This window comes from Astyanax mexicanus, chromosome 11 (assembly GCF_023375975.1).
Source record: "Astyanax mexicanus isolate ESR-SI-001 chromosome 11, AstMex3_surface, whole genome shotgun sequence".
NCBI lineage: Eukaryota > Metazoa > Chordata > Actinopteri > Characiformes > Acestrorhamphidae > Astyanax > Astyanax mexicanus.
In genome coordinates, this window is record NC_064418.1 from 12,841,564 (window position 1) to 12,861,510 (window position 19,947).

At 38.4% G+C, this 19,947-nt stretch overlaps 1 long non-coding RNA gene across 1 annotated transcript in view; it reads left to right on the forward strand.

The window, feature by feature from the left end:
- Positions 1 to 2,809: 2,809 nt before the first annotated feature.
- The window catches only part of LOC125805040 (uncharacterized), a 29,614-nt gene continuing 12,476 nt past the window's right edge, over positions 2,810 to 19,947 (forward strand). Inside the window, exon 1 of the long non-coding RNA XR_007441315.1 lies at positions 2,810 to 3,151. This is a non-coding gene — a long non-coding RNA (uncharacterized LOC125805040). The remainder of the gene's footprint in view (positions 3,152 to 19,947) is intronic.

A 19,947-nucleotide genomic window follows, 5' to 3' on the forward strand; every position in this document is an offset into this window, starting at 1 on the left:
GGCCCGACAAGCTGCTTCTTATTTTCTCTAGTTTCCAATAGTTTTTAATTCTCTAAAGGAGAGAAAACTTTAATAGTTCCATCACAACAGACAAATGCTTTGTAAATTTACATTTTCTTAATTGAATTCTTTATTTATAAGCATTTTTTTCCTTATATTGTACCATAATGTCATGATAAATTAAACAGTATAAATGGTAAAAAATGCTATGAAAATGAAATATTTTACATTGACTTTTCTTTGGATATCTTTAGAAGGGTTTTTTTCCATAAGTTTTTTTTTCTGTTACACCAGTGGTAATAATATTTATATGTATAATATACATACATCTAATGCTACTAATTTTAGTATATTAATAAAATAATAATAATAATAATACACACAAATATAGTTGAGCAGAATTCATAAAAAATCTAATAAATTGGCTTATTTCAAAAAGTAATTTGTCACTTTTTAACATACAGCAAATTGATCAAATACTGTATAGCCCTTTAAGACAAATTATACTTAGACTAAGCTTTTATACAGTAAATATGTACAGCTGTGGAAAAAATTTAGAGACCATTTTAATGTCTGGATCATTTTTTTTATTCTGCTATTTATAGGTATATGCGTTAAACGATCATTGTTGTTTTATTCTATTTTATTATTCTATAACTACGGACAACATTTCTCCCAAATTTGAAATGAAAAAAAATATATATATATTAGAAATGGCTGAAATGATGAAAAAAAGATGCAGAGCTATCAGACCTAAAATAATGCAAAGAAATCAAGTTCTTTTTTCAAGTTTTAAGAGTTCAGAAATCAATATTTGGTGGAATAACCCTGGTTTTTAATCACAGTTTTCATACATCTTGGCATGATCTCCTCCACCAGTCTTACACACTGCTTTTGGATAACTTGGTGCAAAAATTCAAGAAGTTCCATCTTCCTCTTGATTATATTTTAAATTTGAATTTAAACTTGGTAAAATCAAAGAAACTCATCATTTTAAGTGGTCTCTTCTTATTGTTTTTTTTTTCCAGATCTGTATGTACAATTATTATTAAAGCTTATGTTATAACAGATAAGGCCAATGTAATTTTTCTAAGCCCAACTCTAAATCGATTTTCAAATTTCACCTCAGAAACCAAAAACAACAAAGAGAAACTTCTTTTTCTTCTTCTTCAAACAAAAAATGCACCAAAAATACCCCTGGCCCTCCCCCGTTGGCCCAGTGCAGCACAGCTGGAAGTGGAATTGAAGATGATGGTATGTTTGTTTGGGCGAGCGGAGAAAGGGAAGCGACAGCAGGAGAGGGTAGACGACGGGATGGCACACGGCGGTCATTAGCACTGGGCTGCAAACAAGGCAGAACGTCACCTTTCACCCCTGTGTTTACTGCTTTCCGTTCGCCGCCGTCCCTCTGTCGGACCGCCGTGAGCCCCGCGCGGACCTGCTTTAATGAGAGTGTCTAGCAAAGGGCAAGTCAGACGATTGTCCTCAGTAGTCATCAAATAAAAATAGAAGAAAACAAAGGCAATCAGGGAGAAAGGAGGAGTGCAGAAACTTTCTTGTGCAGGTTGTTAGAGCGAGAGAGAGAGAGAGGTAGTGAACGCGAGAGCAAGAGAGAGAGAGAGAGAGCTAGAGAGGGTGGGTCGAAAAGAACTGCTTGCTTTAATAGTATGAGACAGACCCAGCATTTGCTTTCATCTCTCAGGGGAGACTCTGACAGAAACAATTCTCGTATCCCGTGGCCCCATTTTTTTTTTTTTTCGCCTTTTCTTTCCATTGCGCGAGAGGTTTTGCGTACATGTACGTTTCTCTTTTCAATTTGCTCTCGTCGTCTCCATTCACTGGCCTTAAATTGAACACGGGAGGAGAGCACGGTAAAGTTTCAAACAGTAAGAAAAAGAGGGAGAGGGAAGCAAAGCTTCTTAGTGCGAGAGTAATCCTTTCGCTGTTTGGGAATGCGGCCCTTTGTGTACGCCGTTAGAGATTTAGCCTTGAGTGGTTAATGAGTTGATTAGACAAGAGCGGCTTTTTACCTCGCTTTAATCAGGTCTACAAATACAGAGACCTTTGGGTCTTAGCAAATTTTAGGACCGTTAAAATCTGCGCAAAAAAAAAGATTGTTTAAGCAACTGCTAAGCCAGTGTAAGCATCTGCAGGCACGGCTGATCGCTAGTAACTCTAGCCTTAGCTATGCTGTCCATCGACTGCCAGCAGACCTTCCAGGGGCTGTAAATTAGGTTAAAGCAACCAGCGCGAGAAATGTGAGGTTTAAATGGGCTACAGCTGGCAGAGCCTGACAATAAATTACCGTGTTTACGTGGCCTGAAGAGAATTGTTAGGAAAATCATTAGCTTAGCCACACATGCCCGGGACTGAGCCGCAAGCCGGCACAGTTGGGCAGTATGGGGCAAAGCTGACCGCAAGAGCTTGTCCAGCCCAGGCAGGATGGAAGCTCTTTGCATAGGGACATGGCTCTTCTTCCGGAAGCTTGCTTGACCACCCTTTCCTTCACCGCCGTCCTCCACAGCCTTGCTCCCCCACCACCCCCCTAACCTCCCCAACCTCCCTTCCTCCCTCCCTCCCTTCGTCCACTCCTCTGTCAGACACACACACACACATCGACAGGACGTTTGCACCGCTGAGGAGAATGTGAGCTAATGAAAGCTAGAGGCTGTGCTCACTAGAGTATAAAATTCACATTTGGCTAGAGCAGGCTGTGCAATCCGATATTATGAGCCCCCCACCACACCACCACAACTCCCAACCCCCCCCCCCTTTACTTCTGTGTGCACACCACCTCTACCAACACACACACATATACTCGTTTAATGCACAGGCACACATTTTAGGATGTGTACACACTTCCAAGGTACAGAGCTAAAATAGCCTCCTGTTAAAAAAAAGAAAGCTCAGGGATCAGACCGCCAAACAGAATTCAGACGGAATTCACTCAGCTAAAGAAAGTAAGATGACAGTTGTCTGTCTTAGTGAACGAGCGAAAGCGCGACGACCAATCAGTGCAAACGGTGGACCTACTCCGCAGCCACGGCACGCGGCAGGAGTTTGGTTTCAAGATGGCCACTGGGGCTTGACTACGGCGTCTGTGTTGCCGAAGGAAGCTGCGGCATCGGAAAACAGCAGGCGAAAAAAGAAGGTATTATAAGCCGCCATCTTGTTTTGTTTTGTTTTTTTCTCTCTCTCTCCGTGTTGGCTTATCTTAGCTGGCTAGGCTTGCTCTAAGTGGAGGCGTTCTTTTTTTTTTTTCGGGTGAGGACAACAAACGAGGTCATTCGCAGGGCAACACAACTGACGTACCCGAGAGAAGCAAGGGAAACCGACCAATCGCGGCTCCGTGCTGCCGAGCTAGCCTGATTTGATGCTAAGCAGAGATGTAGGGTAAGAGTGCAGCGAGTTCTAAAAGGGTCGCTCTGAAACGACGCCAACAGATAGCGAGATGAGTAAGGGGAAAATATTTTATTATTTTCAGGATGAGCAATTTAGTTTACAACACATTAGCCTCAAGGATTCGTTCCCCTTCAATACCCATTCAAGCAACAACAACATGGCACATTGCCGCTGTTGTCTACTTGTCTACTCGTCTACTAAGACACTAAGTGCAGTTCTCTAATATGACATGTGCATTCATTATACGACTGTAGTCACTTTTGTTACTCACGTTATACTATACTGTTCCTTCAACCCAACCCAAACAACCTGCAGCAGCAACTCAACAGCTCAACTCAGCGGGAGAGCATACCTTCCACTCTGGAAGAGCCGTAAAATTACCGACGTTGCTCAGGCAATAAAACAGTAGATAGCAGGGGAGAAAATAAAAGAAATACAAGGGAGACAAGAGAGCAGGAGGGATAAATCTGAAAAACAAGAAGAAAAGAAGGCTCTTGATAAAGGACGGGTCTTCTAATGGGGCTCAGGAGCTGAGTGTCGGGACAATGGAGCCACTTTTGTTCAGTTCAAAAGTTCAGGCGCATTACGAGCGGTTGACCTATTTTCCGTGCTGCAAGTTGGGCATCCATCTTCCTCCATCCTCATCCGCCTCTTGCGTGGTACGTAACTTCTCGGCTGCACGAGAAGTCCCTATCAACTGGGCCATCTCTCTGCCATCGATTCCCATATATCACAGAATTCCACTGATCCCGAAAAGTGCCCATCGAAAAGATACTTAGGTTTTTCGGAGAGTGAGTCTTCGGTTGCTTTTGCATGCAACAACAACAAAAAAAACTAAATAAATGATGGCAGCAGCATTTCCAGAGCTATAAAGATTTCGGTAACACTTCCTATAAATCCTGTATTCATACGATTTATAACGCATTACGCAGTACGACATGCGTAATACCTTATAATGATTGTCATATGTAATATAAATGGCATGAACAGTAAGATATAGTATAAACATTAGAAAATATCCAAAAAATACAAATACTTAAAAAAAGAAAGTTTCCCTGCCTTTATAATGCCTCATGTAATGTATTTTCTCAACAACTAATCCTGATAAATACTATTAGGAATATAAGGAATTATAAAACCTCTATTTTTGTCTAAGAGACATACTTGTGTTTCAGAATGTATGTACATATAGTATGTGTATATGCTATTCCTTTGAATCCTGTATTACTAATGCATTACGAATGCATTATTATCGCATTGTATGACAGGTCTAATATCCTGTATAGCGACTGACATAAGCTTTCAAGCATGTGACTTTTTTATGAAAGAGAGATTTCATAATGATTTACATGTCTGTTTATAAGGCATTATGAATCCGTTAACCTGTATTTATGTCTTTATCAAGAGACACGCCATAGCAGTCGAACGTTTGGACACACCTCTTCTCATTCAATGTGTTTTCTTTTGTTTTCTTTTTATTATGTTTTTTTACAATGCAAAAATATAGAAATATTTCTAACGTGGAATTGTTATGCAAACTAAAAGTGTTAAACAAACCAGAATACGGTTTATATTTTAGATTCTTCTAAGTAGCACATTTATCGTTAAAGACAGATCTGCACACTCTTGGTATTTTAATCTCAGTGTCTTCATGAGGGAGAGTCACCTGGAATAGTTTTCTCAGCATCTTGAAGGAGTTCCTGGAGGTGCTGACCAAACGTTGCTCCTTTTCCTTCATGTTGTGAAGCTTATCTCATCTTAGCTCATCTCAAATCACCTTAAATCACCATCTCACTTTTTTGTTGAGTATTTAATTTTGTATGCGTCCCTTAACCATCCTGTTATGTTCATTTGTCAGGAACAGCAACAGTGTTCCTGAGTCAGTTTGAACCAGTGCATGTTTAATTATCCAAAAGATGTCTGAAACCAAAAAAAAAACCACTTCCTAACAATAAGTGTAAATATTTCTTTACTAACCCTTACTAATTTACTTAGTTACTAATTATTCTAGCAATATTTAGTGCAATGGTGTTCCTTACCTCTAACAGGTAATGGTTCAATTAGGATAATTCACTCGTTTTTCATAAAAAAAAAAAATACATGTTCAAACTTTCACTACTTTACTACTTTTGAAAGACCAACATATAAAAAGCAATAGTTTTACATACAATTAAAACATAACATTGGTATTTTGTTTTGGACTTTAGTTTTTGCAGGGGGTTGTGGCAAATATGTGAGATGCACCATCTTCAAAATATATGTTGATTACAGTAATTAAGGCAAGCAGGAGAAGTTTCATACTGAACAAAAAATACTTTTAACTGTTTCATTGTTTTGATGCATTTAATATCAATCTACCATGTGGAAAAAAAGAAAGAATGACAGAAAGAAAAAAAAAACCCTTTGAATAAGAAATTGTGGCCAAACTTTTTACTCGTACTGTCTCAGGATGCCACTCAGGTGCTTGTGCAGTCTCTTGTCATCTCAAGACTTGACTACTGCAACTCTCTACTGGCTGGTCTTCCACTGCGAGCCACCAAACCACTACAATTAATTCAGAACGCGGCAGCACGACTCGTCTTCAATCTTCCAAAGTTCAGTCATGTGACTCCTTTGCTGCGTTCCCTCCACTGGCTTCCTGTTGCCGCCCGCATCCGATTCAAAACCCTAACTCTGGCCTACAAGACAAAAAACGGACCAGCTCCTTCATACTTGATGGCAATGGTCAAAGCCAGATCTGCACCAAGAGCTCTTAGAGCTTCCAGTACAGCTCGGCTCGAACCTCCATCACTCAAAACACACAGAAAACAGACATCCAGACTCTTCTCTGTGCTGGCACCAAGGTGGTGGAATGAACTTCCACTGGATGTCAGAACAGCAGAGTCACTCACGGTCTTCAAACGTCGACTGAAGACACATCTTTTCAAAGAGTTCCTAAACTAATAATAAAAAAATAAATAAATAAAAAAAAGGTTCCTAGGGTTCTTAACATGATTAAGCTCTATGTATCTCTTGATCCTAGTCTACAAACTAGCTTTGGATATCTTAAGTAACTTTGAAGCACTGTTGTAAGTCGCTCTGGATAAGGGCGTCTGCTAAATACCATAAATGTAAATGTAAATGTAAATGTACTGTACTTATCCTTTAAATATACACACATTTTATGTACTGTATGTCTATATGCTGTAAGTACTAAGTTATTACTGAGTTTTTATATATCCTTAACACAGTGATTATAATGCATTTATGTCACTTATAACGATAGGATTCTTTCCTTTCCAAAAGGATAGTAGCCTGAATTCTTCAAACGACCAAAAATGAGACGTATTCCCGAAGATAAACAACAGCCATATTACAGCAACCATAATTAGAAGCCTTGAAATGTCAGAGCGCAGTGGTATCAGATACAGGATGCAGATCACTCGCCTGACATTTGGGCTTCTACGCAAAAAGACACCATCCCTCTTTCACTGCCTTTTTCCAAACATCGCTGCGAGTTGGCCGAGCTTGTGTCGGGCTCTGATGGGCTCGGACAACGTGGAATTAATAAACCCTGATAAAGATGTATAATCGTAGGAGGCGAATTTCCACATTACTCGCGCCATCAAAGGAATGGAATTCGTCATCGTGCTTCAGACTGTGGTTTTCGCTTTCAACATGAGGCCAGCACTCAGGATGTATACACACACGTATACACACACACACAGTGTGTGAGACTCTGCGAGACAGGGTGGGACTGATAAAAGCATGGGTCAGAGGATAGAAAACTTGACTGTCCAATCAGGGAGGTCAAAACGGGCGGTCACGCATTCTTTTCGGGAGGTAATTGAACGGCGGTCTAGGTGAATCAGTGGTTCTGTTCGCATGAGTCAGGCCGGCAATTACCATCAGGGCACGGCAGAAATTACCGCCATACCTTTATGATTGCGGCCCGTGCGGGTTGTACCCCGGCGGCCCCCGCGCCGGCACTACTGTTCAGGTTCCAGTTTCCTGGACGAGGAACAAGCGAACGCTCACTTCACGTACGCACTCCACGCTCCTAACCACACACGAGCAAGTGTCCTCTGAAAGAGGTTTTCAGTAAGTTCAATCAGACTGTATGTAGGTCAGCATGTGCCCAGTTGTATGAGATGGGCGAACAAGGCTGTAGCGTAATTACAAGCCCAAAGCTGCCCTTAATGTCTCCTGCTCTCATTCTCTCTCTCTCTCTCTCTCTCTCTCTCTCTCTCTCTCTCTCTCTCTCTCTCTCTCACTCTCTCACGCTCTTGCTCTCTCTCTCTCTCCTCGCGGTTGGGCGCCTCATGTGGGATGCTGGATGCTTTATGTAACGGGGTGAAAGACAGGCGAGTGTGTGCCTCAGGTGGAGGCAGTGCAGTCGAGCGCTACGCTAACACATCATGCTGCACTTCTCTCCTCACCAACTGTGATCCTGCCGCACTACTGCGGCCACCGCTCGCCCGCTTACTTGTGGAATGCAACGCCAAACATATATACACAGCTAATATTTATCATTAAAAAAAAAAAAACTGTAGTTCTGAGTTTAGAAATTCTGTAATAGTTTTATGTGTGGAGAAACTGCTGACCAATCATGTGTTTTTTTATGCTGAATATACACAAGAGACATTAGATTACATTAATAGAAAGCAACGCTGCTTTAACTACATTACAGTACATAACAGTATTATTTTTGTTTTTGGCAAAAAACAGTTGACATCAAATAACTGTATAAGATCTTTTAAATTCACGTTTTGTAACATATTTTAGAAAAGAAGCACTAAAACTTAAATATTTACATTACATTTACATTTATGGCATTTATCTGACACTTTTACCCAAAGTGACTTACAAGTTTGTTCTTATTACAAAGTTAGGCCAATGTAGTGTTAGGAGTCTAACCCAAGGACTCTTATTGGTGTATCACAGTATAGTCACCCAGACTGGGAATTGAACCCTGGTCTCCCACATAATGCGGTACTTCATAAGCAGACGGTGGGGTTATCCACTGTGCCACACCAACCAAATATATATATTTTTTATCTAAACCCATTCTAACATTTTAGTATTTTTAAAAGTATCATCTCATGTCTTATTATTTTAATTTTAATATGCACACTGTGGCAGTGGTATTTAAAAATATATATATATATATATTGATAATATCTATATAAAAAAAACAAAAATATAACATTAAAGCATGATTATAAAATGTATGAAATGTTTGCAGGAAAGCTGTTCTAATTTATATCCAAATATATGTATATTTTAAGTTATAGTTTATTAGAATTTAATATTTTTTTAAAATATTTGCACAATTTCACGTTTGGAACAAAAACCCATATTTACGCACAATGCATTGTATTCAGATATATATTTTAAAGCAAAACATATTTAGCAAATAAATATAAATATAAATTAAAATAAATTAATATAATACAATATAATACAAAAATATAGTAAATTGAATATAGCTATATTTTTGTTGCTGTTGTTTCTTTAACTATACAGATTACATAAATAATTTGCAGCATGTTTTCAATAAATGAGCACATGTCCAGTGTGATAAAATCATCAAGTGATTTGTCAGTTATGATGATTTTAATCAAACATCTATATGTTTTATCAAGATGAGAAATTTTTTTTGCACATTATGTGGTAGTTTTTATTTATGTGTGTGTGTTTATTATTATTATTTATTTCTTTTTTTACATCAACATCAATTAAAAGATAACATTTTTTTCCCTCTTATCACCTAGATGGCTGATGTGAAATATTACTGATTTTTATATTTAGTGATTTATATAAAATTTCTGCATTTTCTGTCACAAATGAATAAAGATAGTAAATTAATTTAGGTACTCATAGTTCATTTAGGTTTATTGTTCATTTATTGTTAATTATTCATTAATCCTTTCACATATTTTAATTTCAGTAACTACAAACGTCTGCATTTCTAATTGTAAATTCTAGTCTCCATATTTAAAATATTTTTTTACTTAATAATGTTTTTAAAAGATTATTTTTATCTGCTTTATATTTGTGCACTGTACATAAATCCTCTATAAATAGATATAATGATAAACACAGATTAGTAATAGTATACGCGTGTGTTATTGTATTTGTGGGTTATGTTTGACACTGTATTAGAGACGATGTCTGCATTACAGATTTATGAAGTTTTCCCACAGATACTATAAAGGCTATTAAAGCCATGTTTCAGAATGCTTCAGTTACACTGGGTCCCTGTGGGCAGCAGAACAGGGGAGGTTATTTACTAGCGCTGTAAATATTTAAGGTCAGATGTTATATTGTATGTCCTGATGCTCAGGCTTGGATTTGCAGTTATAGTTATGAGTAGTGTCTTTATTTTCATGCTGTGTATATTTATGGAGTTATAAAAAGTAAAGTTGCTATTGTATGTGAATGCAATCATAAATTAATGTATTTATTTATATATTTATTTATATTCTGTTCATTGTGAAATGTAAAATAATATTAATAGCTGCTTTATGCATTTACTGAATTTTCAATAAAAAAGGACATTAATTTTAGCATAGTTATTTAAAAAGTACATTTTAAATAATTTTGAACGCACATTCATAGATATTTTTTATGATGCACATATCTCTCTCTCTCTCATATATACACACACACATGCACACACATTTTATTTTATTTAAAGATCTATCTAATATATCTAGTATACTGTTGCATACATTATATTGATTACATATTTGTATTAAAATATTTGATTTTTTATTTAATTTTATTAAGAATTGAACAAATATATATATATATTTGTATTAATTACAGTATATCTGAATTTAAAATGTAACATTTGGATAATAACAAGTATATTACATTAACATTACATATTTATAGCCACTGTATAATTTAGAAAATACAAAAAAAAAATATGTGAAAAACATTGTGAACATAAAACTTATATTAACAACATTTTCACAAATTCTACATTAAAAAAAAGATACGTATAAAATAAACTGTCTTGTTTATTGTATTTATGTACTTTTTTGTAATTGGTTATATAAAATCAGTAAATAAAGAGTAGTTATAGCTTAAAAAATACAGAAGTGAGTCTCTGAGGATGTGACTTATTCACATCCTCAGATCTTAATCACATGCATCATCAAGTGCATATCTTTTGACCAGGACCAATAGAAATAATGGACTGCTAGAAAGGCTCCAATATGACTTGTATATATAAAATTACTTTGTTGTAAGAATGGCGTCATGGAGTTGTACATGTTTCAGTATTTCTGTTCCCTCCCTAAACATTTGTTCATTTATTATAAAGTGTTTAACCCTTTCATGCATAGAGGTCACTACAGTGTACAGCTGTTTAAAATTGTTTTTTCTTTAAATATGCTTGCAATTTTGGGCACTGCTGCATATAGTCCACTGTAGTGGAAGCTATTGCATCATCCTATACAAAAAAATCCCATTGGTTGGTCATTGTAATGGGAAAAAGAAGTCAATGAAATCAAGATGGCCGGCAGACAGGGAAAACCACCAAACACCTTGGCTATTTTTGTTTCTACCTTTTATAAAATTATATCACTGCAGGTAAAAAAATATATAATTACATCAAGTAACATCTAAGGTGACATATTATGTAAAGATTTTCGAAATTTTGATTTTATATTTGAGGGAATTGTAGATTAATCATCTGTCCACTTAATTGTACATCATGCATCATTAGCTATTTTTCAACTTTAATGCAATGTCAATTACTTCCAGTGTTGTTTTTAAAATAATTCATATTGTTTAATGTTTTGGCTGTAAATCAACTTCTTTAATTGAGGAATGTCTGCCAGTACAGACAGTTGCAAGCAGAGAAGTAGGGTCAAGCAGTGATAGTGAAGGTGAGTCTGGAAATGTTACTGAGGGAGTTGAGGCTGAGGAACGGAGATGAAGGAGATGAGGCTGTTGAAACTAAGGGCACCCCAATATCCAGTATGCCCCTGGAAACCACTGGCCCCAGCTCAAGAAAGTATAAAATGCCAGCACACGAAGAACCAAGTACATCTGCATGCAGTGTCTTGTAGCTTTGTGCCCTGTATGCTTTGGCAACCATCATAGAAAATAGTCTCAGAAATTAGCAACAAGCATGATTTGACAGGAAATATGATACATGCTATAAAATACTATAAGAGAATATGCTCACTTAACAGTCCAGAGACTTGACAAGAATACAGTATGATAATACCAGTCACAATCAAGATTCTATAAGGTTCTACGGTTCAGAGACATTTTCTTGTGTCACAATATCCTCCTCAGTTCCACTATTCCAACAGAATACCATATTACAACTGTATAACTGAATTACATTTGTGTTTTTTTTACAACAAAAAATGCATGAAGTACACTTGAGTGGACAGATAAATATTTCTTTATCGAATAAAGATAGAATATATATTTTTTTCAAACCTTGTTTTACATCCCTAAGGATGTATAAAAACACTTAGAAAAAAAATCCTGACTGAGTTTATTATAATTCATGCATGAGAGGGTTAAAGACCAGAGGAAAAAGTCAGTCATGTGGTGCTGCAGTGCTGAAGTTATGTACACTAATATGACAGTGGTGATATATATATTTACACTCACATTCACACTGTCTGCATGTTCTGTAGGGTGTGTGCGGTCGGCCTGCAGACATGCGAAATTATGGTGTAACCCGTTCAGCTCCTGTATTCCTCTACTCCTCCGCCGTCTCTGCTTTCATATGATTGCATGTGATGCCAGTGAAAGCCCCGCCGCACTCGGCCGTCCCAGAGGCCACGCTCCTCCGGGGCTGATTCCCAGACACCCAACCGAGGTCTGATTGCCCAATCATTCCCAATCATTCCGCCTGTTTATTTTAAATCTCCCAATCATGTAATTAAACAGGGGGCAGCCGGCTCTGAAGGAACTGTTGCTGTGTAGAGCAGGGAAACACTGCATGTCACACTGAGTGTTTTTCCCCATCCTCCTTCACACAAACTGACCTTTTCCTCCTGTCGCACTGCATTTGTGGAAAATTTGGTGAGAGCTGAGAAGTTGTCACAATGGTGAGTAAGAGAAGGAAAATAAAATAACACTTTATAATGCATTATTAGATATGCATAATACCTTTTTTATTGTCTTTTAAGGCAGGTAAAGAAATCCGGAGCATACTTTAGTCTAAACGGCAGACGCCCAAACTCACAAAAACCCCATCTAAAGTCCTAATGCACTGTTCTTTTCCATATCCAAAAATATAAAGTGATGTAAATAGCATCAGGGTGAATCAGTGAAAGTGATAAAGTGTCTACACTGAGATAAACACAGAAATACAACGTTTTATAAGTCAAATGTTCTGGAAAAGCAACTTGTGAGAGCTGAGAAGTTGTCAGAATTGTGAGTAAGAAAAATAAAATAAGATAACACTTTATAATGCATTATTAGATATGCATAATACCTTTTTTAATGCCATCTAATGTTCTAATGCACAGTTCTATTCCATATCCAAAAATATGAAGTGATGTAAATAAGATGAGAATATTTCAGTAAAGGCAAACAAGTGTCTACAATAAGATAAACACACAAATACCACATTTAAAAAGTTAAGTGTTCTCGAAAAGTAAAACTGTGAGAGCTGAAACGTTGTCAGAATGGTAGATATAATGTATAAGGTATAAGAAAACAAATAAAGCAACACTTTATAATGCATAATTTGATATGCATAATAACTTTTAATGCCTTTCAAAGCAGGTGAAGAAAACTGGAGCGTACTTTTGTCTAACGGCAGACAAAAAAAAAACAAAATTCTAGGTCCTCATCTAAATCTAAAAGGCTGTCGCCCAAACTCACAAAGTCCCCATTTAATGTCCTAATGCACAACTCATTTCCATATCCAAAAATATAAAGTAATGTAAATAAGATGAAAATGAATCAGTGAAGTGTCTACATTAAGATAAACACACAAATACAACGTTTTATAATTCAGATGTTCTGGAAAAACTAACTGTGAGAGCTAAAAAGTTGTCAGAATGGTGAGTAAGAGAAAGAGAATAAAATAACACTTTATAATGCAATATTAGATATGCATAATACCTTTTTTAATGTCTTTTAAGGCAGGTAAAGGAAACTGATTGTCTACACGAATGTCTACATTAGCATAAACACATAAATACAACGTCTTATAAGTCAAATGTTCTGAAAAAGGCAAACCGTGAGAGCAGAGAAGTTGTCAGAGTTTTAGGTAATAGAAAGAAAAAATGTAGCAGTATGTGCTATGTTTTTATATAATAACATATATTATAAGGCATTATGAAACCTCTCTTTATAAGTGAACTTATACTTATGCTTGTGCTTTATAATGTGTCATGCATAAGCTGTTATGCAAGCTTATGACAGTCATTGTAAGGTATCGTGTGTGCCGAATAATGTATTATTGAATAATGACTAATGCATGAATGCATTCATAAATGTATTCATAATGCATTATGAATATAGGATTCATAGGAAGTGTTGCTAGAAAAAAAAAAAAACACTTGGGCAACTGAGTGCCAACAATTGTGCACTTTAAATTCAGAATGAATCTGAAGGTGAAGTGGAAGTGCCAGATGTGATGGGACGAGAAACAATGTGAAAAAGGACAGAACATGTTATTTGTGCATTTGGAGCTTTTATTGGAATTGTACCGATGGACCGTAGTGTAGTGTGTCCCCAGTGGGAAGGTGAGGTAGACGGTTGGTGTGTGTGTGCTAAATGTGGGTTCACTCTCAGGCCACTAAGTATTTTTTCTTGTTTTATTTGTATGAAGGATATGATAGTGACAGGCTGTTTTACATATCCATAATTTTAGCATTCTCATTTAAAATCTGGATCGCGGTTTAAGACAAACGGCAAGCGACCAAACTCACAAAATCCCCATTTAATGTCCTGCTGCTCAGTTCTATCCCATAAACAAAAATATAAAGTGATATAAATGAGATAAGAATTATACCGTGAAAGTAATAAAGTGGCTACGTTAAGATAAACACAGAAAAATAACATTTTAAATGTCACTGTGTTTAAAAACAAATTATGTTTTATGGGTTATGACGCTGTGATGGGGTGACAGCTGTTTATTTATTTTACATGTATCCATGTATATTACATATTACCAGAGTGGGAATTAATTTTAAGTCATAAAAGTCTATGTTTAAAAATAAAATAGAATTAAATAAAATACCAGTCATTTTTTAACATTTTTGTTGGGCTTTTAATTTGTAAATTGTGACACAATGGAATTGAAATGTAAAAAATATATTATTATTATTATTATTATTATTATTATTATTATTATTAATTTTATTTTTTGTATTATTATTATTATTATTATTATTTATTTATTATTATTTATTATTATATAATTATAAATAATTAAGTTGGCTTGGAAAAGCCAACTTATTGTTCTTCGTAATCTTCTTATTTTTATTATTATTATTATTATTATTATTCTCGCCACGTTTTATAAACAACTACTCCTCCTAGAGCTTTCGAGCTAGAACCACGACACTTCACACGATGGTAGAACTTATAGCCGCGGGGTGTGCTTGTGCTTTTTGGAGCGATACATCGTACGATTTTCGTAAAAACTTCGTAAACGTACGCCCTTTTTTCCATAGACAATGAACTAGAAGAATTTTGAATGGCTGTGAGCGTCACAATTTTTGAGATACGAAGACGAAATTCGGATGGTCTATAGAACTTAGTGAGTTCTTTCCGAAAATATGCTTTACGAAACGATATGTCGTACGGATTTCGTACAAATGTCGTACGAAGTTGCCCCATAGAAATGAATGGGGGGCCCAGAGTTCCATCTCGCACACAAGCAGCTCTGCGCACGGAACCCCTTCTCTCCCCTGCTCCTCCAGTACTGTGGGTGTATGGAGGAGCTGCTGTATGGAGCAGCTATCAGTCAAAAGTTTGGACACCCCGGCACCCCAGCCAGGGCTTTGCAACCACCTATTAACTGCTTAGCAACCACCTTAGCAACCACCTGGAAAACTTTAGCAACTGCCTAGCAACCACTTAGCAACCACTTTAGAAATGATGGCAACTGCCTTGCAACACCTTAGCAACCACCTGGAAAATATTAGAAACTGCCTAGCAACCACGTAGCAACCATGTGGAATAAATTAGCAACTACCTAGCAACCAGTTAGCAACCACCTGGAAAACATTAGCAACTGCCTAGCAACTGCTTAGCAACCACTTTAGAAATGACAGCAACTGTCTAGCAACCACTTAGCAACCATGTGGAATATGTTGGCAACTGCCTAGCAACTACTTTAAATTGATAGCAACTGCCTAGCAACCAGTTAGCTGCTGCCTTAGCAACTGCCTTAGCAACCACCCGGAAAACGTTAGCAACTGCCTAGCAACCACTTAGCAACCACTTTAGAAATGATAGCAACTGTCTAGCAACCACTTAGCAACCATGTGGAATACGTTAGCAACTGCCTAGCAACTACTTTAAAAATAATAGCAGCTGCCTAGCAACCAGTTAGCTACACCTTAGCAACCACCTGGAAAATGTTAGCAACTGCCTAGCAACCATTTAGCAACCACTTTAGAAATGATGGCAACTGCCTAGCAACCAGTTAGCAACACCTTAGCAACCACCTGGAAAACGTTAGCAACTGCCTAGCAACCACTTAGCAACTACTTAGCAACCATGTGGAATACGTTAGCAACTGCCTAGCAATCAGTTAGCAACACCTTAGCAACCACCTGGAAAAGGTTAGCAACTGCCTAGCAACCGCTTAGCAACCACTTTAGAAATGATAGCAAACTGTCTAGCAACCACTTAGGAACTATGTGGAATGTGTTGGCAACTGCCTAGCAACTACTTTAAAAATGATAGCAACTGCCTAGCAACCACTTAGCAACCACTTTAGAAATGATAGCAACTGCCTAGCAACCACTTAGCAACACCTTAGCAACCACTAGGAAAACGTTAGCAACTGCCTAGCAACCACTTAGCAACACCTTAGCAACCACTAGGAAAACGTTAGTAACTGCATTGCAACCACTTAGCAACCACTTTAGTAATGATAGCAACTGCCTAGCAACCACTTAGCAACACCTTAGCAACCACTAGGAAAACGTTAGCAACTGCTTAGCAACCACATTAGTAATGATAGCAACTGCCTAGCAACCACTTAGCAACACCTTAGCAACCACTAGGGAAACGTTAGAAACTGCCTAGCAACCACTTTAGAAATTATAGCAACTGCCTAGCAACCACTTAACAACATCTTAGCAACCACCTGGAAAATGTTAGCAACTGCCTAGCAACCACTTAGCAACCATGTGGAATATGTTAGCAACTGCCTAGCAACTGCTTAGCAAACACTTTAGAACCGATAGCAACTGCCTAGCAACCACTTAGCAACACCTTAGCAACCACTAGGAAAACGTTAGCAACTGCCTAGCAACCACTTAGCAACCACTTTAGTAATGATAGCAACTGCCTAGCAACCACTTAGCAACACCTTAGCAACCACTAGGAAAACGTTAGCAACTGCCTAGCAACCACTTTAGAAATTATTGCAACTGCCTAGCAACCAGTTAGCTACACCTTAGCAACCACTTGGAAAACGTTAGCAACTGCCTAGCAACCACTTAGCAACCACTTTAGAAATGATAGCAACTGCCTAGCAACCACTTAGCAACACCTTAGCAACCACTAGGGAAACGTTAGAAACTGCCTAGCAACCACTTTAGAAATTATAGCAACTGCCTAGCAACCACTTAACAACATCTTAGCAACCACCTGGAAAATGTTAGCAACTGCCTAGCAACCACTTAGCAACCATGTGGAATATGTTGCCAACTGCCTAGCAACTGCTTAGCAACAACTTTAGATCCGATAGCAACTGCCTAGCAACCACTTAGCAACACCTTAGCAACCACTAGGAAAACGTTAGCAACTGCCTAGCAATCACTTAGCAACCACTTTAGTAATGATAGCAACTGCCTAGCAACCACTTAGCAACACCTTAGCAACCACTAGGAAAACGTTAGCAACTGCCTAGCAACCACTTTAGAAATTATAGCAACTGCCTAGCAACCACTTTAGAAATGATAGCAACTGCCTAGCAACCACTTAACAACATCTTATCAGCCACCTGGAAAATGTTAGCAACTGCCTAGCAACCACTTAGCAACCATGTGGAATATGTTAGCAACTGCCTAGCAACTGCTTAGCAACCACTTTAGAAATGATAGCAACTGCCTAGCAACCAGTTAGCTATACTTTAGCCACCACTTGGAAAACGTTAGCAACTGCTTAGCAACCGTGTGGAATACGTTAGCAACTGCCTAGCAACTGCCTAGCAACTGCTTAGCAACACCTAAGCAACCACCTGGAAAACGTTAGCAACTGCCTAGCAAACGCTTAGCAACCACTTTAGTAATGATCACAACTACCTAGCAACCACTTAGCAACCATTTTAACTTTTCAACGTTATTAGCGTACTTTTCCAAGCCAACTTAAAGTTCGTTCACGAACTTTGCCTTTTTAAGTTGGCTTGGAAAAGCCAACTTCTTGTTCTTCGTAATCTTCTTCTTCTTATTATTATTATTATTATTATTATTAAGTTGGCTTGGAAAAGCCAACTTCTTGTTCTTCGTAATCTTCTTCTTCTTATTATTATTATTCTTACGCCTTTTTTTCTGTACGCTACTCCTCCTAGAGCTTTCAACGTAGAATCACGAAACTTTCACGGATCGTAGGACCTATGCCAACTTAGCGTGCTTGTGCTTTTTGGAGCGATTTATCGTACGGTTTTCGTAAAAACTTCGTAAACGTACGCATTTTTTCCCCATAGGAATGAATGGGGCGAAATTTTAAACGTCCGTAACCGCCACAATTTTTGAGATACGAAGACCAAATTTGGCGAGCTTATAGATCTTACCGAGATCTTTAAATTAATAGCAGGTTGCGAAGCGATACGACGTACGGTTTTCGTACAATTTTCGTACGAAGTTTTCCCATAGAAATGAATGGGGGGCCCAGAGTTCCATCTCGCACACGAGCAGCTCTGCGCACGGAACCCCTTCTCTCCCCTGCTCCTCCAGTACTGTGAGTGTATGGAGGAGCTGCTGTATGGAGCAGCTATCAGTCAAAAGTTTGGACACCCCGGCACCCCAGCCAGGGTTTAGCAACCACCTATTAACTGCTTAGCAACCACCTTAGCAACCACCTGGAAAACGTTAGCAACTGCCTAGCAACCACTTAGCAACACCTTAGCAACCACCTGGAAAACGTTAGCAACTGCCTAGCAACCACTTAGCAACTGCCTAGCAACCACCTGGAAAACGTTAGCAACTGCCTAGCAACCACTTAGCAACCACCTGGAAAACGTTAGCAACTGCCTAGCAACCACTTAGCAACTGCCTAGCAACCACTTGGAAAACGTTAGCAACTGCCTAGCAACCACTTAGCAACTGCCTAGCAACCACCTGGAATACGTTAGCAACTGCCTAGCAACCACTTAGCAACCACCTGGAAAACGTTAGCAACTGCCTAGCAACCACTGAGCAACCACCTGGAAAACGTTAGCAACTGCCTAGCAACCACTTAGCAACTGCCTAGCAACCACCTGGAAAACGTTAGCAACTGCCTAGCAACCACTTAGCAACCACCTGGAAAACCTTAGCAACTGCCTAGCAACCACTTAGCAACTGCCTAGCAACCACTTGGAAAACGTTAGCAACTGCCTAGCAACCACTTAGCAACTGCCTAGCAACCACCTGGAAAACGTTAGCAACTGCCTAGCAACCACTTAGCAGCTGCCTAGCAACCACCTGGAATATGTTAGCAACTACCTAGCAACCACTTAGCAACCACCTGGAAAATGTTAGCAACTGCCTAGCAACCACTTAGCAACTGCCTAGCAACCACTTGGAAAACGTTAGCAACTGCCTAGCAACCACTTAGCAACCACTTTAGAAATGATAGCAACTGCCTAGCAACCACTTAGCAACCACATGGAAAACGTTAGCAACTGCCTAGCAACCGCTTTAGAAATGATAGCAACTGCCTAGCAACCACTTAGCAACACCTTAACAACCACTAGGAAAACGTTAGCAACTGCCTAGCAACCACTTAGCAACCACTTTAGAAATGATAGCAACTGCCTAGCAACCACTTAGCAACCACATGGAAAACGTTAGCAACTGCCTAGCAACCACTTTAGAAACGATAGCAACTGCCTAGCAACCACTTAGCAACACCTTAGCAACCACCTGGAAAACGTTAGCAACTGCCTAGCAACCACTTAGCAACACCTTAGCAACCACCTGGAAAACGTTAGCAACTGCCTAGCAACACCGTAGAAACCACCCCAGATACCATAGCAACACCTTAGCAACCGCATAGCAACACCTTAGCAACCACCTAGCAACATCTTAGCAACCACCCCGGATACCATAGCAACACCTTAGCAACCACCTAGCAACCACCTAGAAACACCTTAGCAACCACCCCAGATACCATAGCAACACCTTAGCAACA